The 12259-nt window shown below is 35.3% G+C and overlaps 1 protein-coding gene across 4 annotated transcripts in view; it reads right to left on the bottom strand.

Annotated features, from left to right (window-relative positions):
- Positions 1–12259, bottom strand: part of LOC150093047 (uncharacterized) — a 568891-nt gene that overhangs the window by 74823 nt on the left and 481809 nt on the right. The window lies entirely within an intron of this gene.

Below are 12259 nucleotides of genomic sequence, written 5' to 3'. Positions count from 1 at the left end.
CACAAGTTACATGCTGAACTACAAAGCTGGAAATTATGATCAACTTAGGAGAATACTATCTTTGGTCCCATGGTATCAGTTTTTGAATGGGAAAAATGTCAGTAACACTTGCAAATCTTTGAAAAAGTTTAGCAAGTGCTGCCTCACTAAATGAGGCAGCAGTATCTGAATATAACCCAAGTATAAAAAGAATAAATAGGTTTGGAGTGAAATGGATGTGCAACCTTATTAAGCAAGAGATCTGCAAGAAGAAGGTGATGGGGAAAGGATATCGTCAGAATAAGACTGAGAGGAGTTATGAAATATATAAAGTGCAGGCCAGAAAAGTAATGAGTATTGTGCAGAAAGTTAAATCAGAGTATGAAAAGCAATTGGCTATGTGCAGGCTAAAAGCAATCCAAAAGAATTTTATCATCATGGTACAAGAGAAAAAATTAATGTGGAAGAATAACTTGACTAAATGCAGATGGTATTCTAGTGTCAGAAGCTAATGGATTGTTCAGTTAACAATATATCAACTAAAATATATCAAGATATACTAGGTTATATCAACCAGGTGTATGTAACATGGTGCACAGTATGTTAATATATGTGTATCTAATACATTGGATGAAGAGTTAGAAGAGTTAGACATGAAAATGAGGTTGAACAGCTGTCGCATAATATGGATAAGAATTTGTGAACAGGGACAGATGGAATATCAGCAAGTTTGCTAAAGGAATGTTCTACTGAATTGGCTAGGCCTTTCACATGTTTGTATAACTTAAGTCTCAGTTCAGGAATGATACCATAGGAATGGATGATAGTTCCAATGCACAAAGATGGTGCAAAAACTAATGTGTCTAACTACTGATCTATCAGTATCTCTGGTGTGGTAGTGAAGATTTTAGAGAAGTTGGTAAGAACTTGCATACAGAAATGGGTAAGCAAACAAGCTATACTCATAAGGAGCAGCATAGGTATCATGTAATAATAATAATGTATGGAAGGTAGGGAGAGAAAACACAGGGTCATCCATGGAAGTTAAGTTTGTTGTTTGCAGTCAAGAAAGGGGTATGAGCTACGTTTTTCTTTCACAGAGAAGTGAACAAGTGGAATAGTTTGCCTTTACGGATAGCGAGTGCAGGTGGTGCAAATAAATTTAAGGGAAGGTATGACAGCTGGTTTGGGTGATTTATGGGCTCTGGATCAGTCCTTGACTACCTGGATGTCTCAGATAATAATAATAATGGTAATAATAAATATAACAAGAAAAATCTAGGGATCTACATAGAGCCAGAATGAGTGCTATATAGATATTATAGTGAAATGGAAAATTAGAGGGAAATTATTAAAAAAAAAAAAAAATTCCTCTCGTACTTCAAATACAAGAACACAAGGTGTGTGTTTGTGTCCTTGTATTGATGTTTGAGAGGAATTTTTTTTTTTTTTTTTAATAATTTCCCTCTAATTTTCCATTTCACTATAATATCTATATAATATCTTGAAAAAGGTGAAAGCATACACAGGTAGTGGTTGTCCATCGATGTGTGTACTTTTGCACGCTAACCAGAAAAAAATGCATTTATAAATATCTTTATATATGTGTATCTATGCTCATCCATATAAAACAGTTAAATTGACATCTGGCTTGCTGCGGGCACTGAAACAAAACCCCAAAACCACTGCCATCTAATATCTTCCTTAGATATAAGCTCTGCACAAGCTTCTACTAAGACAGCAGGAATGCCACCCAAACAAACAAACAAAAAAAAGTTCAGTGCAGCAGTAACAAAGATAATCATGGATATTTATCAAAAAGAATGTTCTCAGTATAATGAACAGTAAATGTAATAATAAAGTTATAACTGTACATATGCAAAATATATATACAGAGTGATTAAAATTAAAGTATCCCTGTTTAAGACCTTGTGGAGTGTCACCCAGTGATCCAAATGCTGCAAAACATTGCAAGAATACATTGTGTGTAATATAGAAGCAATATCTGAGGGAGGGGGTAGTTCCAAAATTGACTCCCAGGGGCCCTATATGATGTACCGAATATAGATGTAACTTTTTTGTGTATGTAAGAAGGAGAAAAGTGACACAAGCATAAATAAAACATTTTTATTCACTTCCATTATGCATTCACGGACTGTGCTCCTCCTCCCAGTATGCTACAAACTGAATCCTTTACACAGTGTGGTCAAAGAACACAGCTGGTTTGGACTAATGTTGTGCACATGCTGCGTCATGCTGTCGTTCAGCACTGGCAAGTTCTCAGGATGATCTCGATAAACCCTGCCTTTGAGAAATTCCAAGAGCCAGAAGTCACAGGGGGTCAGATCAGGTGAACGAGGTGACCATGCAGTGAAAAAAAAAAAAAAACGCAGCCAATCACTCTGGCTTACATCAAATGTTCTTGAAGAATCTCCTGTACCAATCGACTGATGTGTGGTGGGGTCCCATCCTGCATGAATGACTGAATCCATGCACAGGTGATACTGTAGTTGTGGCACAACAAAATTGTTTAGCATATGACATGATCTGCTCAGCAATAACTGAGCTGGTCACACAACCCGACTGGTGAATGTCCTCAAAGAAGAATGGTCCAATGATAAATTAAGCTATAAACCTACACCAGACAGTTACTTTGTGTGAATGCAAAGGAATTTGTTGGATTGCATGCAGTTTTGTGTAACCCATATCCAGCAATTGCAGGTATTCAGAGCTCCATTCAGCTCAAAGTGAACCTCGTGTCCCCACAAAATCATCCACTGTCATGCAGCTTCCAACTTCACTCAAGCAAATGTCAGTTGACTTTCAAAGTACTGCAGGTGCAGCTCCTGTGACAGGGTTATCTTGAATGGGTAGAAATGCAGAATCTTCCATAGAATTTTCCACAGTTGTGTAAGGCATATCCATGTGTCTTGATACAGCATGTGCACTACAGGAGCCACTGCTGTTATTCTTGGCCTGCTCCACAATAACAGCAGTAGCAACTTCATTTAGTTGATGTGAACTGAATACTTTGAAACCTCTGCTAGGTTTAACTCCCAATGATCCCGTTTCTTCAGTAGAACTAATCATTCATCGCAGAGCACACAGAGATAGTGAACCTTGTCAACATTTGTTCAGGCAATGAAATTTGTGGAGTGCTGCAACAGCATTGCAACTGTTCGGGTAGTACAGCTTCACAAATATTGGGACAAAGTTAGCACCATCACTGTTGACGATATTAATAATCAGAATGAAGGGGAAAAAAATCCTGTGCTCATCTTTTTACGTAGCATCTACCTAGTTGAATGATATACAAATTCCATCGTTTGATGTTTACAGTGCCCCTGGTGGTGAATTTTGGAACTACTTTTTTTCTCAGATATTGCTTCTGAATGATGCACAATGTATTCCTGCAAAGTTTTGCAGTATTTGAATCACTGGATGGTGCTCTATAAGGCCTATATATATATATATACACACATACATGTAGAAAGTATATATAGAGGCCTTGTAGAACACCATCCAGTGATGACAGTCCACAAGCACCATCATCGAATGTACTCATATACTGAATTATTGTAATAATAAAAATGCAATAATAATATTTTAATTTTATATATGTAAAGATGTTGTATAATAATAATAAACTGTGATGCTGATTGGATTGGAAAAATCGAGGAATTATGGTAAATGGGAAAAAACTAAATCACGTACAATTTGCTGATGACATTGTTCTTTTAGGAAACTCTGCAGAACTTCAACAAGTGATCACTGAATCGAATGTAAAAAGTAAACAGAATGGATTAAATAGAAACAAGGACAAGACAAATATAATGTATAACAAATACATTACCAAAAAAAGCCAGTATAAATGGAATGCCACAAAACTGATATAGTAACCTATATCAATTTCGTGGAATCAATTTCATTATATGTAGACTTCAGCTTGGTTGGTTGGTTGGTCTTTGGAACATACCATGAAGCACTCAAAGGAAACACTCCAATTTACCTTAAAAGAAAAATATTTGACAGTTGTATACTTCTGGTCATGACATATGGAACTGAAACATGGACCCTGAGAAAAAAATTGACAAGTTGAGGATTACCCGGAGGAAAATGGAAAGATCATTACTCAGTAATCCCATTCTAGATAGAAAGCACAATCCTTGGGTCACAGTTCAGACTAGGGTGAGAGACATTATAACAGCCATTAAAAGATCCAAATGGCAATAGGAAGGTCATATTGCAAGAAGTAACACTCAAAAATTGGACAAAGTTGATATCAGAGTAGTATCCTAAAGATGGAAAGAGAGATACAGAAAGACCAAAGAAACAGTGGGAGGATAAGATTAAAGAGATAGCAGGAACTCAATGCATAGAAAGGCTCAAGACTGGAATGAATGGAGGACTTTTGGGGAGCCTTCAGCCAGTAGTGGACAGAAAATGGCTGCTGCTGATAATGATATTATAATTACGGCTATTTTGCCTGTTTCAGTTTAGGAGTGACTCTGTTTAAATGTCATTGGCTATTTACTCATGGATTCTTAGGGCATTGTAGATGTAAATGTACCAAAAAGTATATGTAGCATAAGGAAGAGAAATTTACACATACCTTTTTCTGGGTGTTGCGGCTTTTCTTCTTTCTGCGATGTCCAAAAACTACTGAGTGTGTGGAAGGGGGGGGTAGGCAATTTGGGAGAATTAAATTAGAAAAACCTGGGTTTTTTCCAGTAATATATATATAAACATGTATATTATATTACTATATTATATAGGGTGGGGGAAAAGGTGAAAGGGTTGATTTTTTATATAGGGAAGGGAAAAAGGGGAAAAAGTAATATAATATAATAAAGTAAGTAATATAATATACATGTTTATATATATATATTACTGGAAAAAAACCCAGATTTTTCTAATTTAATTCTCCCAAATTGCCTACCCCCCCCTCCACACACTCAGTAGTTTTTGGACAGCATAGAAAGAAGAAAAGCCGCAACACCCAGAAAAAGGTATTGTGTAAATTTCTCTTCCTTATGCTACATATACTTTTTGGTAAATTTACATCTACAATGCCCTAAGAATCCATGAGTAAATAGCCAATGACATTTAAACAAGGGCACTCCTAAACTGAAGCAGGCAAAATAGCCATAATTATAATAGTTTATTAAGAGGAGTAACATGGGAGTTTTCCCAGAAATAATATACATGATATTATTGAAAAAGAATTATATTTATATGAAAAAAATTAATGTATTCTGCATTTTGTATTGAACCTTTGTGTTGAAACACAAAAAGTAATAATATATTTTAATTGTATACAAGTAAATACTATGATAATAATTATTCATTTTTATATATAGACAATGGTATTATGCCGAGAAATATTATGGTTAATAATTTTTAACAGTATATAAAAAAAATAATAAAATAAAAAAAAAATAATAAAAAAAAGAATTTGTTATATTACTGTGAAAGAAGCAACCAATATACTGTAGCATCCATTCATAATGTTCACATAAAACAACGACGATCATTAGAATTTTTGGTTGAGAAAGCTTTCTTTCTACATGCAGCTCAAAATCTTACCATATTTAAAAAATTTTTTTTATTCATCATCAGTTTAATTTTCAAGAATGCCTTCTGAAAAACATATATATAGTAATTCATTATTATTATTATTATTCGTGATACCTCCAAGGAGTCCGAAGACTCATCGCGATGAGTCCGAAGACTCATCGCGGGAGGACACCTACTATACAACACCGAACCTCTACTACCAATCACCTACATCAACGCCATCTACTGCCCACAACCACCACAGCTAGTATTTTTGTCTATAAATTGTGTGTGTTCTAAAGGGCCAATTTGTCTGTATGCAGGATGAAAAACCCAAGTTTCCTGGAGTAAAAAACCATGCTACCTCTGTATGAGATCGGCTAACACACCTTCGATTGAAAAAGTCCATATAAAGATTCCTCCTGTCATGACGAGAGTCAAACTTGGGCCTTTTCTAATCAAAGGGTGCAATGTACCGTAGTTCTTCCAATTGCACTACGGAGGCGCTTATATATGTAGGTAACATACAATGAATTGGAATGTTTGGACTTCTTTCTCTTCCTTACCCTTTGAAGTAAATAAGAGGCATTCCAATAATGGGGTATAGATGAAAATGTAACATTTTTAGAATGATGCATATACAGTAGTATCTCGCTAATCCGAACTAATAAAAACCGTGCTTGTTCGGATTAGCGAAAAGTTCGAATTAGCGAATTTCCCCCCAAGAGACAACAAGAACTAGCGTTTAAGACAAAAATAATCAGATTATAATTGTGTATCAATTTAATTCTCTAAATAAATGAAGTATCTGATAGAAAAAAAGCTACTGTACTGTAATGTAAAACTTCAAAACTTTATTGTTGAGGATTCTGATTTAATAAAATTGCATAGTTCAGTACATAACTTAATTTTCATAAAAAATATCACTTTCTTGTACACAACACACAAAATAACACCCAAAAAGTTTTTTTTTTTATTTCTTTGTAAAAAAATCACTAATTTTCTTTTGCTTCTTGGAAGCTAAACTTTTTTCGAATGCTTCTTCTCGCAGCTGCATTAGCAATAAAATTTTATGGAATGGCGTATCATTCTGCTTAGCCCATTCTATACAAATATTAAAACTGTCAACTACCTCTTCATGTTTAATTTTTTTTCTTCTTCGAGTTCTTTATCGTCATCATCTTTTTCTAATTAATTCTGTAGCGTCATATTTATAATTTCTGCATTTGATTTGATTTCAAATTCGGTGATTCATGCTGAATAATACAATACTAACTGTACAGTATAAAAAAGCAAATGTGAACACACACAATAAATTAAAATAGGCTTACAATATAATCGTACAATCGATAGTATGAAAGAAATACTGTACTGTAATAATAATAAAATAAATAATAATAGTTAAAATAATAATTATTAAATAATAATAATACATAATAAATAAAAAATTTTTTTTCCCTTTCAAACCGCAGTGTGGATTACTGGGGGGTTCGGACTAGCGAGATACCACTGTATTTGTATAACATAAATTTCATTTGATATTTTGTTTATTTTTAATTATAAGTTATATGAATTAAATTATAATCTTGTGTATTATAGTAAAGCACCATGCCTCCTGCAGTGTCCAGAGCACTCCTGTCAGTCCTTGAAAATCCGAGGGGGAGAGAGTGTGATTTTCATGCCAGACCATACCCATATCTGCAGCAGGTCTCCAAAGTGAACAGCCTCTAGTCGACAGGAGGTAACGTAAGGGAATTTGACAAGACAGATTAATTTTTGCCAGCCTGGTTGGCACATCCACTCTCCAGACAAAAGGCTGCAAGTTCGAATCCTGCCGTGGGCATGGATGTTTGTGATTCTCTGTGAAAATACTAGTAGTAATGGTGAGCAACAGATGGAACTGGTAGAGATGATGTGGTTCGCTGTAGTTGGTGGATTGAGGTGGATATGGAGAGTTGTGGAGTAGGTGCCCTCTCTCAATGAGTCTTTGGACTCCTTGGAGGTGTCATGTAATAATAATAATAATTACAACATAGACTGAAAATGAACGTCATGGACATTAATCACTCCTAACATGACAAACAAAAATGCCATGCTGGGAGAGATGATATTCACTAACAGTAATATGGTGTGACAGCCCTATAGCTACTGATTGCCAGTAGACGTAATTTAAAAAAAATGTGGATGTGGTTGCAGCAAGCCACAGCCATGCACAATGTAAAGGTTTTCAATTTTGTTATAGAAAGCATAGGAAGTTTAACTTTGTCCAGAATTCAAGCAGTTAGCTAATTTTCAACAAGTACTTATCACAGTTAAATTTGATTAAAATTCAAAATATTTGAACTGTATATCCAAAATACTGTGAAAAAAAAACAGGAAAAATAGAATTTTCTTGGACAAAAAATGCAAGAACGTTTATATCTTAAAAAAATGATTAATTTTTTAAGAATCTTTTAAAGATACATCACTTATAATTATATAAATGGCTTATCATTAACACATATTAAAGAGTATAACAGTTTTAAAACTTCTAGTTTAGTTCTCCCATCCCATCTTCCTTTTTGAATTAAGTTCAATGGCCTATCGCAGCCAAATAACTTGGCTTCTTTGAATACTGCTTATGATAGGGTGGTTAATCCTATCATAAGCACATAATCTTGCATTATGTGCCATGTTGGTAAAGTGCATGTGTTGTTCTGGTTGGTTTACCTGTTTTTCAGAATGAAAAACACAAGTTCCAAGAGCCCTTCCACTTCTATATGAAATTGGCTAACTCACCCTCAGATGAAAAGTTCTAATAAATTTTTTTCATATCCTAGACATGAGTTGAACTCATGTCTTCCAAACTAAAGGACACAGACAATACCAACAATGCACTTTTTATGAAAAGTGCTTGCCCTTTTTTATTCTAAACTAAACTAAAAAAAGAGCTTCCTTTTATGAAAGTTTAGCACATAAAAAAATCTGCTTTATATTTTTAGACAATGTACTAAAAATTTCATTAAATTGTGACAGGTAAGAAATGGAAATGTAGAAAATGGAAAGTGATGGAAAATGTATCAATCTTTCTGGATGGAGTGAGAGTAAGAAAAATGTTAGAATTGAGGTTTGACTGAGACTGAAAATTAATGCCAGCTGAGACTTGGATATTGTGATTGAAGATGAGGAATGAAAATGTGGAATGTAAATATTAGAGCTGATAACAGACAGTATGACTGAGGATGAGAATGCAGCAGATATGAGAGTGATGGTGATGAATGGATTTGACTGTGCAATAGACTTTTGAGTACAAACCTCCTTTTCTCTCTTGGAGAGAGAGAAGCAAGATGTGAGAAAAGGAAATGGAGTGCATGAAAAATGAGTTGAGAAGAATGAATAGAGAGATCGGAATATGAGTGAAATCAGAATATAAACTAATATGAGTAGAAATGAAATAAAGATGAAAGAGCAAGAGATGACAAAAGTGGGAACACAATAAAATGAGTAGAAAACTTTGCTACCACTACTCATTTTCTTGAGGATGAGACATGTCAGAATAGAGGAAATAAATGAAGTCAGTGGCAGGTGATGAGAACAGAGAGCGTAATTTGGCAATGAAAAGAGATCAGGATAAGGATAAAATGATAAATGATTACTGTATTAATGATAAGCAAGAATATGTGAATCAGATTAGACATAGTATTGGGGAAGAGGGGAACAGTTTTTTTTTTTTTTTGATAGCAAAAAAATGTGTAGGAAAAAGATTCAGAATGTAAGGATGTTTGATGAGAGAAGAGAGTTGCATACAAGAGAGGTTGCTTTTGAACAGGCATTAATACAAGTATTTAGAAAGGTTACTGCTCGATGAGTTAGTCAATTGTTAAATCAGAAGAACTTGTAAGGATTAATATATAAAAATTAAGGTATAATGTATAATTACTGATATTAGTGAAACAGGAGTTTTATTATTATTATACAGGTATCTCCAAGGAGTCAGAAGACTCAATGCAGGAAACCCATGCTAACTATCATTCACACAATACCTATCATACCTCTCCTTAAACTCATTCACTGTCAGGGTACTCACAACTACCTCTGGAAATTTATTCTGGTCACTCATTATTCTCCAAGCAAAACATCTAGTCTGCATACTTACTAAAAACACCTTTGCAACTTCCATGGGTAACCCCAAATTTCTGTTTCTGTCAATCTTATAGAATCCCTCTAGTAACAGAAGTTCTATCATGTTCTGTGTTAACTCTGCAACCCACACATCTAGCCACACAGGGAGCATTCCACAGATCTGTCACCAGCTTGGTCACTTGTATCTGAATCTTCTCTGCCACCTCCTGATCCCCAAGAAACTAGATGACCAAATCTGTGCACAGTAGGTCAAGATGTGACCGAATTATAGCTTTATAAAAAGGGATAATAACCTCCTCATTTTTACTCATTAGGGTGTTTATCAACATCCAAAGTAATCCTTTGAGCTATTTTCCCAACTTTTGCAATATGTCCTCTGAACTTTAACTCTCTGTCAACCATCACCCCCAAATCTCTAGCCTCATCAATTTCCAGCGACCAAGTACTGTCAATGTAATACACAAGATATAAATTTTTCATTCTGAAGGGCATAACCTTACATTTTCCAACATTAAATTGATAACCATTATCCTCTGTCCCCACCACCAATTTATTAAATCTTCATGCAGGATATTATTATTATTCGTGACACCTCCAAGGAGTCCGAAGACATTGTGGGAGGACACCCACTGTACAACTCTCCGTCTCCACCACTATACTGAACCTCTACTACCATCATCTTACATCAGTATTTCTCAGCGTGGGGTATATGCCCCACAAGGGGACAATTTGAAAATGTACATACATATTTATATATATTTATATTATACATTTTCAGAACTTGGCTGACTATTATGCTGGGGGGGGGGGGGGGGGGGGGCATCAAAATCTTTGAGAAGTTGAGGTGGGGCATGATCCAAAAAATGTTGAGAAACACTGTCTTACATCAACGCTATCTACTGCCCACCACCACCACCAGTATTTTTTTGTCTGTAAATTGTGTGTATTCTGAAGGGCCGATTTGTCTGTATGCAGGATGAAAAACCCGAGTTTCCAGAGGAAAAAACCCTGCTACCTCCATACGAGATCAACTAACTCACCTTCGATTGAAAAAGTCCATATATCAACTAACTCACCTTCGATTGAAAAAGTCCATATAAAGATTCCTCCCATCATCTACATCACTTTTATCAGTATTGCCATCTCCGATTTTGCATTATTGGCAAACAACTGAAAAGTTCCTCCCCACTCTCAAACCATTCCCTACATCATTAATATACAAATTAAACATTATTGGTCCTGTACAGAGCCTTGAGGTACACCGCTAGTCATCCTCATTCTCCTAGACTACTCTCTGGTGTCTGTCCCTCTGTCACTGCCCCTACCCCCACCCCAATCCAATATCTATTTGCTTCAACTTATGTAATAGTTTTCCATGCAGTATTTTTGTCAAATGCCTTTGGAAGTCCACCAGTATCATGGTGTAGTCATTTCCCTCATCCAATTCCACTGTCACTCTTTTATAAAATATAAGTAAATTACTATTGCGGGATTAGCGGGATAGGCAATAGTAAATTACTATTGCCTATCTTTTATAAAGCCATGCTACCCAATGTAGAGTATCATATTCCTATCCACCTGTTCATGAACTCTACCTTTAATCAATTTTTTCAATACCTAAATCACCATTCCTGTGATACTAATTAGTCTGTAATTTGCTACTTCTGTCTTTGAGCCTTCTTTATGTCACAAAACTGGACTAAAACGTTGATTAAATATCTCACTGCTTGTATTACTGAGCACGAGCTGGCTGACCGAGTGATTAGCATAACTGCTATCCAACCAACAAGCTACATATTTTAATCCTACATAAGCATGTATATTTGACCATCACTCCATTTATTGAAGGCCTGAAGTGGCTTGAAAAAGTTTCATGTTTGACCTCTACAGCAGACATGACTATGTAAAAAATAAATAAATAAAAACATAAAAATATTCTGGCCACTACATCAACATTGATTAAAATTATCCTTCCACAATCATTCTTTCTCTTCCTTCCTACATGCAAAAAAAAAACTCCTTAGGCCAAATAAGATAATTTTCTCTCAGAATTTGATTTTGCTCTCTCATACTAGTAACCCTTCTGGCCACCATTTTGTATTGCTCATGAGAATGCTGATCACGATTTTTAGTGATATTCCCATCACAGTGTTTTCTTTTTTTGCAGCTCCTGCTTTTATATTGTTACTTATCCATTTATCGCCCACTTGGTTTATCCTCCTGGTCCTCAGTATCCTAAAACAATTCCAGACCCTTTCCATGCACTACTGAAATTCTTTCCTTGTAGTTGCATATGCCATGACATTGCTCCATGCTGCCTCCCAAGGTTTGTCATTCCACATAAATCCTTTCTTAACTGAGAATTCCACATGTTCAGCAACCTTCCAGAACTGGCTGCATGTTCTGGGAGGTTGTGACACATTAAAAATGAATCCTCTTCATTTTTCTCTCCAAACCAAAATGTAATTGGAAAGTAATTCCTGTAGCCCCGTCAACTAGCTACTTTTTTCCAAATTACCTCTCCAGCCACAAAAGTGTAAGGAAAGAGATTATCAACTACACAGTGATAGTCATCATCCAATATATATCTCCTGGCTACATT

Source organism: Typopeltis vanoorti, chromosome 24, assembly GCF_054136105.1.
Source record: "Typopeltis vanoorti isolate ZY-2024b chromosome 24, IOZ_Tvanoo_1.0, whole genome shotgun sequence".
Taxonomy (NCBI): Eukaryota; Metazoa; Arthropoda; class Arachnida; order Uropygi; family Thelyphonidae; genus Typopeltis; species Typopeltis vanoorti.
The sequence above is the reverse complement of the archived record's forward strand: the minus strand, read 5'-3'. Positions and strand labels throughout refer to the sequence as shown.